We start from the raw sequence: 17,547 nt of genomic DNA, 5'->3' as shown, positions 1-17,547 counted from the left end.
GAGATGCTTCTTCCATGTAAATTGGAATTAGGTGCAGTAAAGTCACCAAGCATTCTCCTTGCATTATTGTTGTTGGGTTCGGCTGCCATCTCCTTTACTTGTTCGAAATTTTCAATAAGGTTGTCTCTGGATTGTTGTAATTTAGCTTCTCTTAGTTTCCTCTTCAGAGTTCTTTCAGGTTCTGGATCAGCTTCAACAAGAATGCCTTTTTCTTTTTTCCTGCTTATAAGAAAGAGAAGAGAACAAGAAAAGAAGAGGAATCCTCTATGTCACAGTAAAGAGGTTCCTTATTGTTAGTAGAGGAAGAAAAGAAGAAAAAATTCGACCACAGATAGAAGAGGGGGTTCGAATTTGGTGAGTGATGTGAGGAAGAGATGTTAGTAGATGAATAAATAAATAGAATGAGATGAAAGAGGGAGAATTTCGAAAATAATTTTTGAAAAAGAGTTAGTGATTTTTGAAAATGGTTTTTGAAAAAGGTTAGTAATTTTTCGAAAATAAAATAAAAAAAATCAAAAATTAAAATAATTAGTTAATTAAAAAGAATTTTTGAAAAAGAGGGAGATATTTTCGAAAATTAGAAAGAGAGAAAGTTAGTTAGGTAGTTTTGAAAAAGATAAGAAACAAACAAAAAGTTAGTGAGTTAGTTGAAACAAATTTTGAAAAGATAAGAAGTTAGGAAGTTAGAAAAGATATTTTGAAATCAAATTTTTGAAAAAGATTTGATTTTTGAAAGAGATTTTGAAAAAGATAAGAAACAAACAAAAAGTTAGTGAGTTAGTTGAAACAAATTTTGAAAAGATAAGAAGTTAGGAAGTTAGAAAAGATATTTTGAAATCAAATTTTTGAAAAAGAGGGAGATATTTTCGAAAATTATGAGATAAAATTAAGAAAAAGATTTTTGAAAAATATTTTTATAATTTCGAAAATAACTAAGAAAAAGGAAAAAGATTTGATTTTTGAAAGAGATTTTGAAAAAGATAAGAAACAAACAAAAAGTTAGTGAGTTAGTTGAAACAAATTTTGAAAAGATAAGAAGTTAGGAAGTTAGAAAAGATATTTTGAAATCAAATTTTTGAAAAAGAGGGAGATATTTTCGAAAATTATGAGATAAAATTAAGAAAAAGATTTTTGAAAAATATTTTTATAATTTCGAAAATAACTAAGAAAAAGGAAAAAGATTTGATTTTTGAAAGAGATTTTGAAAAAGATAAGATTTTTAAATTGAAAATTTGATTTGACTCATAGAAAACAACTAGATTTTAAAAATTTTTGAAAAAGTCAAATCTAATTTTCGAAATTTTAAGAGAGAAAAAGGGGAAGATATATATTTTTTTAATTTTTTTGAATTTTTATGATGAGAGAGGAAAACATGAAAAAGACTCAATGCATAAAAATTTTGGATCAAAACAATGAATGCATGTAAGAATGCTATGAATGTCAAGATGAACACCAAGAACACTATGAAGATCATGATGAACATCAAGAACACATTTTTGAAAAATTTTTTAATACAAAGAAAACATGCAAGACACTAAACTTAGAATTCTTTAATGCTTAGACATAAAGAATTCAGGAATGCATATGAAAAACAAGAAAAGACACAAAACATGCAAATGCAAAGATCAAACAAGATGACTTACCAAGAACAACTTGAAGATCATGAAGAACACTATGAATGCATGAATTTTTTCGAAAAATGCAAGATGAACATGCAATTGACACCAAACTTATAACATGACACATGACTCAAACAAGAAACATGAGATATTTTTGATTTTTATGATTTTATGATTTTTTTTTGTATTTTCTTTTAATTTTTTTGAAAATCATTTTGGAAAAGAAAAATAAGGATTCCAAAATTTTTAATATGAATTCCAGGAATCTTTTAGTCTAAAGCTCCAATCAAAGGGTCAGGCATGGCTTAATAGCCAGCCAAGCTTTAGTATGTAAATTACATCCATTGAGGTGATTAGTTGAAGACCAATCCCAAAGCAGTTTGGGTATGGCTTTACAGCCAGAGAGGATTCAACATGTTTCATGAAACACTAGAATTCATTCTTAAAAATTCTGAAGAAAAATATATTTTTGAAAACATTTTTTTTTCGAAAACAAAAGAGAAATTTTTTGAAAGATTTTTGAAAAGAAAACAAAAAGAAAATTACCTAATCTGAGCAACAAGATGAACCGTCAGTTGTCCAAACTCGAACAATCCCCGGCAACGGCGCCAAAAACTTGGTGCATGAAATTGTGATCTCTGGTAATGGCTCCAAAAACTTGGTGCTCTGATCTCAATTCATAATTTGTCACAACTTCGATACAACTAACCAGCAAGTGCACTGGGTCGTCCAAGTAATAAACCTTACGTGAGTAAGGGTCGATCCCACGGAGATTGTTGGTATGAAGCAAGCTATGGTCACCTTGTAAATCTCAGTCAGGCGGATAATAATTGATTATGGAGTTTTTGAAAATAAGTAATAAAATAAGGATAGAAATACTTATGTAATTCATTAGTGAGAATTTCAGACAAGCATATGGAGATGCTTTCGTCCCTCTGAACCTCTGCTTTCCCGCTGTCTTCATCCAATCAGTCTTACTCCTTTCCATGGCAAGCTTTATGCAAGGGCATCACCGTTGTCAGTGGATACAATCCCCTCCTCTTGTGAAAATGGTCCAAATGCTCTGTCACAGCACGGCTAATCATCTGAGGTTCCCGATCATACTGGAATAGAATTTACTATCCTTTTGCATCTGTCACTACGCCCAGCACTCGCGAGTTTAAAGTACGTCACAGCCATCCCTTTCCGGATCCTACTCAGAATACCACAGACAAGGTTTAGACTTTCCGGACCTCAGGAATGGCCATCCATGGGTTCTAACTTATACCACGAAGATCCTGATTAAGAGATCCAAGAGATATTCATTCTAGCTTGTTCGCATGTAGAACGGAAGTGTTTGTCAGGCACACGTTCATAAGCGAGAATGATGATGAGCGTCACATAATCATCACATTCATCATGTTCTTGGGTGCGAATGGATATCTTAGAATCGGAATAAGTTGAATTGAATAGAAAGACAGTAGTACTTTGCATTAATCTTTGAGGAACAGCAGAGCTCCACACCTTAATCTATGGAGTGTAGAAACTCTACCGTTGAAAATACATAAGTGAAAGGTTCAGGCATGGCCGAGAGGCCAGCCCTCAAACGTGATCTAAGATAGCATACAACTGATCAAAGATGTCTAATACAATAGTAAAAAGTCCTATTTATAATAAACTAGCTACTAGGGTTTACAGAAGTAAGTAGTTGATGCATAAATCCACTTCCGGGTTCCACTTGGTATGTGCTTGGGCTGAGCTTGAAGTCTACACGTGGAGAGGTCATTCTTGGAGTTGAACGCCAGCTTTTGTGCCAGTTTGGGTGTTGAACTCCACTTTGCAGCTTGTTTCTGGCGCTGGACGCCAGAATTGGGCAGAGAGCTGGCGTTGAACACCAGTTTGCGTCTTTTAAACTTGGGCAAAGTATGGACTATTATATATTGCTGGAAATCCCTGGATGTCTACTTTCCAACGCAATTGGAAGCGCGCCATTTTGAGTTCTGTAGCTCCAGAAAATCCATTTTGAGTGCAGGGAGGTCAGAATCCAACAGCATCAGCAGTCTTTCTTCAATCTCTGAATCTGATTTTTGCTCAAGTCCCTCAATTTCAGCCAGAAAATACCTGAAATCACAGAAAAATATACAAACTCATAGTAAAGTCTAGAAATGTGAATTTAACATAAAAACTAATGAAAACATCCCTAAAAGTAACAAGATTCTACTAAAAACATACTAAAAATAATGCCAAAAAGCGTATAAATTATCCGCTCATCACTTCTCCCTCATAACTCTTTTGATCAACACATTCTTAGTTGGTGTGTGACATATAACCTCTTTGAATTGAGGTCCTAAGAGTTGTGTGGCTTATGGATTAGAAATTTGAGCTTAACCTCTTCTCATGAATAATTAGATCAAGGAATTGGCAATTGATTGTGTTAAGAGAAATTGAGTTGCCAAGGAATTGGAACTCAATTATTTACAATCCGCCATAGATCTACTTCATATGATTGAGAATAAAGTTGAGACCCATTGATTTATGAAAGATTATAATATCTCCAATCCCTAATGAATCTCACCCATTGTTGCTCTTCCTTTTAATTACTTTAAATTTCTTGTTATCTTTGATTCCCAGCACCCAGAACCAATTTACATTTCATGAAATTTATCTTCCATTGCTATTTAAATTCTTGCTTTTATTTTCTTGTCATTTAAGTTTCAGCTTTTTAGTTTCTTGTCATTTAAGTTTCCGCCATTTACCTTTCACAATTTACTTTCAGCTCTTTAGTTTTCAGCAATTTAATTTCAGTATATTTACTTTCTTTGTCAATTACAATTTTGCTCACTCAATTACACAAAATCATCAAATATTTGCTTGACTAGATCGATCACCTAACTAAAGTTTCTTAGTCCATCAATCCCTGTGGAATCGACCTCACTCAACAATGAGTTATTACTTGGCGATTCGGTACACTTGCCAAAAGAATTTGTGTTGTGCAAATTTCCAATCATCAGGCAGCATCCTTTGCACTAGGGCGCTGCATTCCTTGGTCAACACCATGGTCTCATCTCCCCTCAGAGCCGTCTTCTTAGAAAGCACACTTTTCAAACAAGCCATATAGGGGGTTGCTTCTCCAACACCTCTGTAAAAGAGATATTAACTTGCAACTTCCTGAGGACTACCAAGAATTGAGCCAGTTACTCATCCTCAGTCTCTTTTTGCACGTGTAAAGAGGGTTGGTCTTTAGACTCTTTTATCTCTATAGGGACGTGCATGGTTACACTCCTTGTCTCCTTCTAAGCCTTGTTTTCATTCAGATCCTCAGCAGTAGATTCCTCCTTGGGTTCGGCCTCTTCTCCCATGGTGAGAGCTTTGCACTCTTCTCTTGGATTTACCTAGTAGTTCTTGGAAGAGTGTTGGAGGGTTCCTCGGGTATCCCCTTGCTTAACTGTCCTACCTGTATCTCTAAGTTCCGAATGAAAGACCTAGTCTCTATCATGAAACTATGAGTGGTCTTAGAGAGGTTGAAAACTATGGTGGCCAGGTCAGAGAGGCTTTGTGTGGCCATCTCCATCTGCTGCTGAGAGGGTTGAAACTGTCTGTTGTTGAATCTGTTTTGATTCGTTCTACCCTGATTACTGTTGAAGCCTTGTTGAGGTTTTGGCTGATCTCGCCACCCGAAATTAGGGTGATTCCTCCATCCCTAATTGAAAGTGTTCGAATAGGGATTATTACTGGGATTTTTGGAGAAATTTCCCATATAGTTCACTTCTTCCAAGGTGGTCCAAGCATTGTCACCAGTGTCTCCTTCGTGAGATGCATCTTGAGTTGTGACAGCTATAACTTGCATCCCGCTCAGGTGTTGGGAGATCATGTTGAATTTTTGAGACATTAGCTTGTTTTATGTCAGAATGGCATCCAATGTGTCTACCTCTATGACTCATCTCTTCTGAGTAGTCCCAGTGTTTACAGGATTTCTCTCAGAAGTGTACATATACTGGTTATTGACAACCATCTCAATGAGCTCCTGCGCCTCCTCAGGCATCTTCTTCATGTGGAGTGAACCACCTGCAAAGTAGTCAAATGACATCTTGGACAGCTCAGAGAGGTCATCATAGAAGATCTCCAGCATGGTCTAGTCTGAGATCATGTCGGGAGGGCACCTCCTGATCACCTGCTTGTATCTCTTCCAGGCTTCATAGAGGGACTTTCACTCTTTCTGTCTAAAGGTCTGGACTTCCACCCTAAGCTTACTCAGCTTTTGAGGTGGAAGAACTTGGACAAAAATTCGTTGACCACCTTTTTTGATGTGTCCAAGCTCTCCTTATGCTGAGAATCCAGCCATAGCTTTGCTCTGTCCCTTGCAGCAAAGGGGAAGAGCATGAGCTTATAAACCTCAGGGTTCATTCCATTAGTCTTGACAGTATCACAGATCTGCAAGAAATCAGATATGAACTTGTTGGGGTCCTCCTGCGGGAGTCCATAAAACTGACAGTTTTGTTGCACCAGAGTGATCAGTTGAGGCTTAAGCTCAAAGTTGTGGGCACCTATGGCAAGTATGGATATGCTGCGCCCATAGAAGTCAGATGTGGGTGCAGTGAAAGAGCCAAGTACCTTCCTTGTGTCTCCTCTAGCGTTTAGATTAGCTGCCATAGTTGTATCTTCAGCTTTTTGCTCAAGAGATTCTGTGAAGTTCCCTTCAGCTCTGCAAGCTTGAGCTTGTTGCAATCGTCGCCTCAAGGTCCTCTCAGGTTCAGGATTAGGATAAAAAAGATCTTCCTTATCCTTGTTCCTGCTCATAAACAAGAAGAAACAAAACAAGAAAAGGAAAAGAAGGGAGTCTCTATGTCAGAGTATAGAGGGCTTCCTGTGAGAAACTCTAATGAAAATATTAACTGAGATAGAATAGGAAATAAAAAGAAAGGAGTATAAAGAAGGGGGATTTAATTCACAGAGTTTTCGAAAATAAAAGAAAGAGAAAGAGGTTAAGAAGTTTTCGAAAAAGAGAAGAAAGAGAAAAATTAAAGAGGCACAAAACTCTAAAAATTAAAATAAGATAAAGCAAGATTTGAAATTTAAGATGTAATTTTTGAAAATTGCAGAAGTCAATTAAAGATTTTGAAATTCAAAAATTAGAAAGAAAAAGTCAATAAAAAGAAATAAGATAAGATAAGATAAGATTTGAAAATTTAAAGATTTTGAAATTAAAATTTGAAAAAAAGAAAGACTAAAGAAACACCAAACTTAAAACTAAAACAAGATAAAGCAAACAATTAATTAAAAAGATTTGAAATTAAAGATGGAAGAATTAAAATTAAAGATTTTTGAAATTTTAAAAAGAAAAAGTCAAATAAAGATTTTGAAATTCAAATTTGAAAGAAAGAAAGACTAAAGAAATAATTAAACTTCAAATTTGAATTTTAAATTAAAGATAAGATAAGGTAACAAGAATTAAAAATCAAGATAAGGAAAAACAAGAGAACAAGATATGATTAAAGAAAATTAAATTAAACAAAAAGATTACTAGTGGGACACCAAACTTAAAAATTTAAATCAAGATAAGAAAAAGATTCAATATTTTCGAAATTTTAAAAGAAGTTTTTTTTTTCAAAAATTTAAAAAGAAAAGAAAAACACTAAAAAGACACCGAACTTAAAAATTAAAATTAAGTAAAAAAATAGAAAAAGATTTCAAAAATTAAAGAAAAAAGATAAACAAGAAAGAAATTGCAATCTTCGAGAAAGCAAATAAGATCAAATTTGAAAATCAAGAAAAAGAAAAATTAACCAAAACCTAAAAAAATTGAAACAAAATTCGAAAAAAAGAGAAAAAGATGACTAAGATGAATTTTTGAAAAATTTTAAGAAAATAAACCAAGAAGGTTCGAAAATGTAAAAAGGAAAAATAATTAAATGAAAAACTAGTAAAAGTACCAAATCTAAGCCACAAGACAACCCGTAGTTGTCAATAACAAACAATCTCCGGTAACGGTGCCAAAAATTTGGTGCGTGAAATTAGAACTCGCACAACTTCACCGGCAAGTGCACCGGGTCATCCAAGTAATACTTCAAGTGAGTGAAGGTCGATCCCACGAGGATTGTTGGATTGAGTAAGCAATAGTTATCTTGCTGGACTTAGTCAGGCGAAAAGTAATGAGAGTTGTTGTTGTTGTAGGCGCATAAAACAAGAAAGTAAAGAAAAGCAATTAAAGATTGGTGAAAAGATAATATACAGAAGCAGTTAAGGCCTCGGAGATGCTTATCTTTCCGGATTAATACTTCTTACTGACTATCTTAACAATTAATGATTCATTCCATGGCAAACTGTAAGTGATTAAACCCTAAATCCTAGGCAATTTAATCTCCTCTGATTCTCATCAAAAGCCAGGGTCAGTGGTCATTCAATTCGAACGAGGGTGAAGCTCAGCATTCTAACTTAGCACCACAAAAACCTCAATTACCCAAATCTAACCGGATTTTATGTCACATATCTAAATTAGTCCAGGTAATCCGCAGTTTAGGAGAAGTGTTTTCAAGCCGTAGCTCAAGTGACCTTGGTTAGAGTATCACAAGAACTCATGTAGAAAAAGGGGTCATACTTCTGTTCTATCCCAGATTCCTTTAGATGAAGAACAAAAATACATCAAAGAATGGAATCAAACATATATTAAAATAAAAAAGTAATAATATTAATCCATAGGAATAAGCAAAGCTCCTAACCTTAACCAAGAGGTTTAGTTACTCATACTTTACAGAGAAAGCAAAAAAATAATAAGAAGATCTGTCTGAATCTCTATCTCCGTATACCTAAGTGATCTCCTCTTTAAATAGTAAATACTGACCCTAAAAGATGTTAATTTAAATTTAAAAGTTACAAAGTTAAGACTAGATAATCTAAGGAGTGCTAAAATCCACTTTGGGCCCACTTTGGTTATGTGCTTCGGTCAAGCCTGGCGTTCAACTTGGATTCTTGGCATTGAACGCGGAGAAGGGGGTGAATTCGCTGGCTTCTGCTCCCTGGCTGGCGTTGAACGCCAGTTTTGGGCATTCAACTTCGAAGGTCTAGCCTTCTTGGGCATTAAACGTCCAAGCTTGGCATTTAACGTCAGTTTTGGCAATCATTCTGGAAGAGAAGTATATACTATCATATATTGCTGGAAAGCTCTCGAAGCTTTCCAACTCCGTTGAGACCGCGTCAATTGGACCTTCATAGCTCAAGATATGCTCGTTAGAGTGCAAGGAGGTCAGGATTAACAGCATCTACTATCCTGTCTTCATCTCTGAACAAGACTCTGCCAAATTTGCCCAAAATCTACCTAAAATCATAAAAATAACACAAAAATTAAAAGTAGCATCCAAAGATGAATTTTGCACTAAAACATAGTAAAAATTAATGAAATATAACTAAAAATAACTAGAAAATGCTATGAAAAAAGGGTATAAGATGTTCACGCATCATCTTTGTATATGAAGATTACTGATAAGGCCGTTGATTTGATTGAGATAGTGGCCAACAATCAGTACTTATACTCGTTCGAGAGGACCGTGAAGAAAGGCATCATGGAGCTAGATACCTTGGATGCTATTTTGGCTCAGAATAAAGCCATGTCTCAGCAGATAGCCGCCATCACTCAATACTTGGGAGGTATGCAAGTCTCCTCTATTGCTACCCCAGATCCTTCTTTTGATATGAGTGGTGGAATGTCTCACTTTGGAAGCTTTGGTTATGAAAAAACCCCTCCTGAGCAAGTAAATTACATGGGTAATTCTTCAAGACCAGCCAATAATGATCCTTTTTCCAAGACATACAATCCGGGATTGAGAAATCATCCAAACTTTGGTTGAATAAATCAAAACCAAAATCAAAGGCAGCCCGATTTCAACAACAACAACCAGTTTAACCAGCAAAGTCCTTTCAACCAGCAACCTCAATCTTTTCAATCACAAAGTCTACTCTCAGTAAGGCAAGACACCTCGGTGTAGGGAGCTCGAGTGGCAGAACTTTCCAAGAATACTGATAGTTTCATATAGGAGACTAGAGCCTCAAGTAGGAAAAGGCTTCTTGACAGGCTTGCTGATAGGCCACCCAATACACTCCCCAATGATACTATTCCTAATCCAAGAGAGGAGTGCAAAGCCATCTATATATTAAGTAGAGAAAAGGCAGATATTCAAACCTTTGATGATAAAGAGCAAGCTGGAGAAGACAAGGATGAAACCGAAAGGTTTGAGGAACCCTCCCTCTCTCCACTTGTGCATAACGAGAGCAAACAACCCAAGGTGAAAAATTCAGTGCTTGAGAGTCAACCAAGAAAGAGTAAGAATGAACAATGACTTAGGCTTCTGGAGTTATTTAAACAACTTCATATTAACACTCCTTTTGTAGAAGTTCTTGAGCAAATGTCTATGTATATTAACTTCATGAAGGAGTTGTTGTTTGAGAAAGTGCCTCTGAAAGGGGACCAAACAGTGGTATTGACTAGAGAGTGTAGTTCCATCATTCAAAGGAATTTGCCAAGCAAGATGTCCGATCTGGAAAGTTTTCAAATCCCTTGTACTATTGGAAATAACACCTTTAAGGGAGCATTGTGTGATTTAGGGGCAAACATCAACTTGATGCCACTCTCTGTGATGTAAAAGTTGCAAATTTAAGAGGTGAAGCCCATAAGAATAGCTCTTCAGTTGGCAAATAAATCTGTATGGGTAGCACACGGAGTGGTGGAGAGTTGGTTAATTGACTCCGCAATATTCACACAGATAGACCGGCAAGTGTACTGGGTCGTCCAAGTAATACCTCAGGTGAGTGAGGGTCGATCCCACGGAGGTTGTTGGTTTGAACAAGCAATGGCTTCCTTGTAGATCTTAGTCAGGCGGATAGAAAATATAGTTGTTGTGAAAAATGCATAAAACAGAATAAAGATAGAATTACTTAATTGGTATGAAATCAGTGATAAAAGAACGGTTGAGGCATCGGAGATGCTTCCTCCTTCTGGATCAAATTTTCTCACTGTCTACTACAACTTCTGATAATTCATTCCATGGCAGACTGTACGTGATTAACGCTAGGTCAGTGGTCATTAATCTCCTCTGCTTCAGATCAAATGCCAGGTTAGTGGTCATCCAATCTGAACGGGGGTGAAGCTCCAGCAGTCCATTCCCTTGGTGATCCTACTCAAAGCACCACAGACAAGGTCGGATCTTCCGGATCAGAGAATGATGCTTCATTGATTCTAGCCTATACCACAAAGGCCCTAATCACCCCGTACCTCGGCTGAACTGATGTCTCCAAGTCCCCAATAAAGTCGTGGATTAGCCGTCTAAGAGATGTATAATCAAGCTTGTGGTTCAGTACTATCCCATCAAAGACTCGCAAGAACCCATGTAGAATAGGGATGACGGTCAAGTTACACTCCCAATTCATTAGGATGAAGAACGAAGATACATCTTAGAATAGAATCAAGCATAGATTGAAATAGAACAATGATATTATTAATCCATAAGACTCAGCAGAGCTCCTAACCTTAACCTAGGAGGTTAGTGACTCATACTGTGCAATAATAAAAGATTCGAATGGGCAAAGATCAAAAGTTCTGAATAAGGGTGATCCTTGTTCTATATATACTAATCTGATAACTAAAGATTATAAAAAATAAGATAAACTAGTCTTGTAGTGCGAAAATTCACTTTTCGGGCCCACTTGGTGAGTGTTTGGGTTGAGCTTGAGTGAAGCCACGAGTTGGTACTCCCTCTGGGGTATTGAACACCAGCTTTGGACTCCTTTTGGGGCATTGGACGCCAGCTGCTCCCTTTTGGGCGTCCAATGCCAGGAAGAGGGTAAAGTGCTAGCGTTGAACGCCAGTTTTAGACCTTCATTTCTAGAGCAAAGTATGAATTATTATATATTGCTAGAAAGCCTTGGATGTTAGCTTTCCAATGTCATTGAGAGCGTGTCATTTGGACTTCTATAGCTCCAAAAATGCTCCTTCAAGTGCATGGAGGTTAGAATCTGATAGGATCTGCAGTCCTTTCTCTGTCTCTGACTCAGAATTTTCCAAAGCTCCTCAATTTCAATCAGAAATTACTTGAAATCATCATAAAACATAACAACTCAAAGTAGAATCCAAAAATGTGAATTTTTCACTAAAACCTATAAAAATATAATAAAACTTAAACAAACTATAATGAAAACTATATGAAAATGATGCCAAAAAGCGTATAAAATATCCGCTCATCAAGAGTGTTCTGGTCAAGGTAGGCAAATTCTTCATCCCAACTGATTTTGTGATTCTTGATATGAAGGAAGATGAAAACTTTTCCATCATTCTTGGGAGACCATTCTTAGCCACAAGGCGTGCTTTCATTGATCTGGAAAACGGTGAGTTAATACTGAGGGTGTATAATGATCGCCTAGTCTTTCATGTCTTCAAGGCCTCGCATTATTCCAACAATGAGGAGAAGTGCATGAAGACTGAGTCCATTGCTCAGTTCCCTCCAGAACCACCTGATGACACCAGGGTTGAGTTACATTTATGGGTTCTGTGGTGGAACGTCACAGAATCCCCCTAACATCAATTCTAAGTTTGGTGTCGCGAAGGTTGGGATGGCTTTGAAGGAGGATCCTAGAAAGAAAGTACCAAGGGGTTGGAGAAACAAGAAGATTCCTACTGAAGACTTCTCACCAGGATTGAAAGTGGTGTTCACCCACTATCACGAATTACCCTATACGGTGAACCAGATTCTCTCTCTTGAGTACATTGGGATAATTCATGAGTATACAGGGAGAAAGTTCACAGTGAGAGGAGAGGAGCTGAAGCAATATGAGCAACCCCCTCCCTAACCACAAGGGTGAACCATAAAGCTAGATAATAACAACTCAATTAAACATCAAAATATTAAATTGCATTAATAGAAAATCCAAATCAACAAGAGTGCATAAACATAAAAGTGACCAAATACAAGAAATAATAAGCAAAACTAAGAAAGCAAGGATGTAGTAATAAGAAATTGCAATGAAAACTAAATCAAGGAAACAATTAAAGCATAAATCTAAGAGAGATTAACCTAATCTACCCTAATTCTAGAGAGAAGAGAGAGCTTCTCTCTCTAGAATATGACCTAAAGCATGTTTCCAAACAATTCCTAATTGCTTTCCCCTTGTTTTCTCTTGAATTCTACTTGAAATAGCTTCAGAAATGAGTTAGATTGGGTTTTGGAGGCCCAGAATTCTCCCCCAATGTGCTCCTTTATTGAGGTCACGTGACAAGTGTCACACGTACGCCTCGCTTGACGAACTCTGGTCACACGTATGCCTCGCATGGCAGATTTTGAAAACTTCATTTCTTCATGAATTCTCCACTTTACATGCTTTTTCTTCACTTCTTCATAAAATTGTGGTTTATCGGTCACCTTTTGTCTGATCAATTGAACTCATCAGTGCTTGTATATAGGGATTATTTCTGTGAATAAATTAGGTTAATCAAAGCACACATCAAATGGGAGCATGTTGATCAAAAGAAAGGGGGAATAATCCGTGAATCATGAAAGAAAAGTTTTCTCTCCTAATCTTTTCATTTTCAATTCATTTTAATAATATTTGTCATCAAGAGGGAGATTTTTGAGTTTAGAAAACCAATCCAAGTGATGAACAAACATTATTATATTGTTACCAATTGTTTGTGTAATATATTTGGTTAAATGTGCAGGAAATCAAATCAAACAACTTGGCCCAAGGAACAAATGTCTGAAACCCAAGTCAACACTCTCTTTGTCCCATCATAACTAAGTCAAGCCCCATCACAAATCTTTGTTCCAAATAAAAGAAAAGAAAGAATTTGCCCAAGTCCTTCAAAGCCCATTTGGTAACCTACACTTCCCACCATCATGAACTTGAACTCCAAATTCATTTCAATTAACTTCCTTGAAACTTCCACCAAAAGCCAACACTCCTCTCTTCTCTCTCCTCTCTTTTTCACTTTGGTCACGTCAATCAAAGAAGAAGAAAGAAGAAAATAAAAACTACAGAAAATAGGCTATGAAGAAAGGCAAAGAGATTTGTGCCAAATCAAAACAAAGAAAAGGGGCTACAGCTAAGTAGTTAGTCTCATTCGGTCAAAGCACATCAAGAAGTTTCTTCCCTCAGCTGTGCAACGCCGAATAACTAAGTAAAAAGTCATAAGGTCACAAGCACGGGACATACAACAATAAAGAATATAAAGTCAACTTAGTTCAGAAGCTCATCAATGCTCAAAATTAAAACTTGGAGCCAAAGCAAGGATCTACAGTCAAGATTGAAGAAGCTTGAAGAAAAAGGATGAGAGAGAATAGGTGAGTTACATGCAATAGATTCGGATTTCTCTCTCTTCTCTGATGAAGCCGCTGCTAGTCTCTGATGTTAGAGAAGAAGATAGTGTTAGGATTGAACGTGATTCAACCTTGGAAGCTTCACTCTTCTATGTTAAGGGTGAATGGCCAAGGGTTGAAGGCAAGGAGAGTAAGTAAAAAATACAGAGTTCAATTCTCATAGCTACCCAAACTAATTGAGTTCTTCTCCTTCATGTAGTTTATTTAGTATTTTCTTTTTTTTAGTTTAATCTGTCTGAGTCTCATTGAAAAAAGGCAAACATGGTGAAGTTTGTAAGAAAAAGCCAATGAGAGGTAAAAGGCAGTGAGTTAAACTAGGAGAAAAATCCATAAGATGTCTCAAGTTTTGCTTTGTACATCTTTCTATTTTGTGTCATGATCTTATGGGGATTTCCTTGCAAGTTGGGTTAGCACTTGGCTGTTAAAAGCTAGATTGAGGTCTCTCAAGATAGGATTGGGTAGATCCTAGAGAAACCATTGGTGTATGTAATGTGTTGAAAAGTTAGTGAAATTCCATCATAATTATGATGGAGACTGGATGTAGACTACATTGCACTAAGTAGCTGAACCAGGATACATCTGGGTGTTATTCCTTCTTCTCTACTTCACTTCTGTTTCTGTTACTCAGGAGACAAAATAAAAATATCTCTCAACTCGTTACAAGACAAAAGTAAAAATATCTCCTAAATTACTTAGAAAAAGCAAAAGTATTATTCAGCAGAAAAAGAAGCTAAAATTCAACCCTCCCTTCTCTTAGCCACTGATAACCATCACCTCATATTTGGTTTATGGACTTGGGATAGGGCATGGCTTAGTTATGATGGACCACAGTGTGTGGGCTTGATTATTTGTTCCTTGGGCCAAGCTGTTTGATTTGTTTTTCCTACACACTAAACCAAATAAGTTAAACCAACAATTATAATGTTTGTTCATCACATGGATTAGTTTTCCAAACTCAACACTCCTTAATTAACTAATTGCCAATTCCTTGGTCAACCAATTAAGAAAAAAGATTAAGCACAAATCTAATTTAGTTTCAATAAGATTCAAGAATAGGTCTTAGGCTGAATTATATGTCACTTATCTAAACTAGTCCTAAACAATTGAAACTTACAAAAAAGAATGATTTCTAAAAAGTTTTCTAATCCAAATTTTATGTCACTTATTCAAATTAGAGCAATTGAAAATTATAAAGTGTAGCACACTCTTTAAAACACCATTCCTAATTAAATCAAAAAGTCATGAGAAAGAGTTTTCAAGCTAATTCTAATATTAAGTTTTCCTAAAACAATATTAGAATCTAAAATGGAGTTAGAATATTTTCCAAAAATTCTAAATCCTTTAAGGATGAAGAACAAAAACTCAATCATGAAATAAATCGAAGCATAAACCTCAAATAAAGTAAAACATTTATATTAATAATCCATAAAAAGATGAACAGAGCTCCTAATCTTAACAGAGGAGATTAGTTGCTCATGGTGGGATGAAAATAGAATCCTAAAGTGTGATGTAAAATGGTGGTGTGTGATGTCTGAATGTATTTTCCCTTGTCCACAGAAAAGTTTTTAAAACCTAAACAATGACCTAGAATTCAAATTCAAACTAAATCAAAATAAAATCAAATATTTTCTAATAACTTCTAATTAACTAGTGATCTTCCTTGTAATTAGAGCTTAAGCCTTCGTGGGTTACTTTCTTAAGAATTATGCGTTTGAAATTAATCCTGGACTTGAGATGCATGCACCCCCCAAGGGCCCTGGCATGTGGATCAAGTGAGGTACGTCCCATGCCCTTGAAGTTTGGAGGCTTGGCGTGGGAGCTGGCATGCCCCACGTCTCACGTGCTCGAGCCTAGGGATAGTGGACGTGCGACGTGGGTAAGCTGCGTGCGACATCTGCGCATGGTGTTGGAGATGGGGCTGCTGGCCAATGGTCCAACGTGGGATGTTGGAGAACCACATAGGACGTTCACGCATGAAGGGGGTGGCTTGCGACGTGAGAAAGGTGGCGTGGGATGTTGGTGATAGAGTGAAGGATGACGTGGGGGCAATGTGGGAGACGTCTCACGTCTTTAATGGCTCTTCCCTGGAGTGCTTCCTTACTTAGCCTAGTGTGTGTCGGCGTTTCTTAGTGTGGCACGCCCTTGAAGGAGGTGTTTTGGGTGTGTTAGAGTGTGTTGGGCATGGCTAGGAGTATGGGACGTCCCACTTGCTCGAAGGTTGCATGGAATTGGTGTGTAGGTGGCTTGGGGACGTCCCACATCGGGCTTTTCGTGCTGAATTTTTTAGCTCAAAGGTGAGGATCGTTCACGCCTCAAACGGAACGTCCACTATAGACAATTATATATCGTTGAAAAGCTTTGGAAGTTGCTTTCTAACGCTGCTAGAACCGTTTTATTTGAACTTCTATAGCTATAGTTATGCTCACTCGAGTATGAAGATGTCAGGTTAACAGCATCCACAAATTCTCTTTGCACTTGTCTTCACTTCTTGGTTTCGTGGGAGGTTGCTTCCTTTTGTATGGCATCTTCTTTAGTTCTCCCAAGGACTTCTTTAGTTGTCCTTCTCCTCTTTCGTTCTTACCTAAAATCTTCCAACAACTTCCTAAACATATCAAAGCACAAAGCAACTCCAAAAAACATTGATTAAATTATAAAAATCTCAATTAAAATAAAAAAATCACTAATTTTATTCAAAAAATAATTAAAAAAAATAACTAAAGATACTCATGTATCAAAGTACTGAAAGGATTGAATTTTTTTCCCTGTAATATCTAATGAGTTAATGAGTAAAATTGTTGAGAAGAAAGAAGGTACACCATACTAGCATCTTTTTTGGATGAGACAAGTTTGGATAATGAAAATGATAAAAAGATTGCAGAAAGATGCAAGTTGAATTTCACAGTACAGATTTAAAATTTTGAGGCAATGAAAATACGTGTCCCATTTAATTCAACACAATGTTTGACACCACAATTTTTTATATTCAGATTTAGATTTAGAATGAGTAAAAGAAGAAAGAATTCTCTTGAGTGAATGACAGCAACTTTACAAAAGAAAATCATTTAAAAAATAAATAGTTTGATTAAAATCTAAATAAAATAAATTTTTTTTGATAGAATAAATGTATATATTGTCTCCATGTCTTTAAAAAAATGAAATTTATACCATATCGTATTCTGATTTCGTATCTAATTAATATATCTCTAATAATTGTTCATTCTTTCGTTATCATATTTAAAAAACCATATCCTTCTGGGGTAATTTCATAGTCTTCAAAATCGGACTGAATCGACTAGTTCGACTAAAAAACTAATGAACCAGACTCCAATTAATTCGGTCCAGTTCAAAAATCATTTAAGGTCAGGAGTTAGTAAGTACCAGTCAAACCGGTTAAAATCAATCAAAACTGATGAAAATCAATAAAAAATTGGTCCAACCGAACTATTCAATAGAAAATTCTAAAATTGATAAAGATGTTGTTTAAACGTAGGTTCTCTTTGAATTGTATGCTACTTTTGCCGCTATGCTATGTTATTCTTTATTATTTTATATGCTAATTATTAATTATATAGTAAAAACGTATAATAATTTTG

This window comes from Arachis ipaensis, chromosome B01 (assembly GCF_000816755.2).
Source record: "Arachis ipaensis cultivar K30076 chromosome B01, Araip1.1, whole genome shotgun sequence".
Classification (NCBI taxonomy): domain Eukaryota; kingdom Viridiplantae; phylum Streptophyta; class Magnoliopsida; order Fabales; family Fabaceae; genus Arachis; species Arachis ipaensis.
This window is presented reverse-complemented; position numbering follows the sequence as displayed.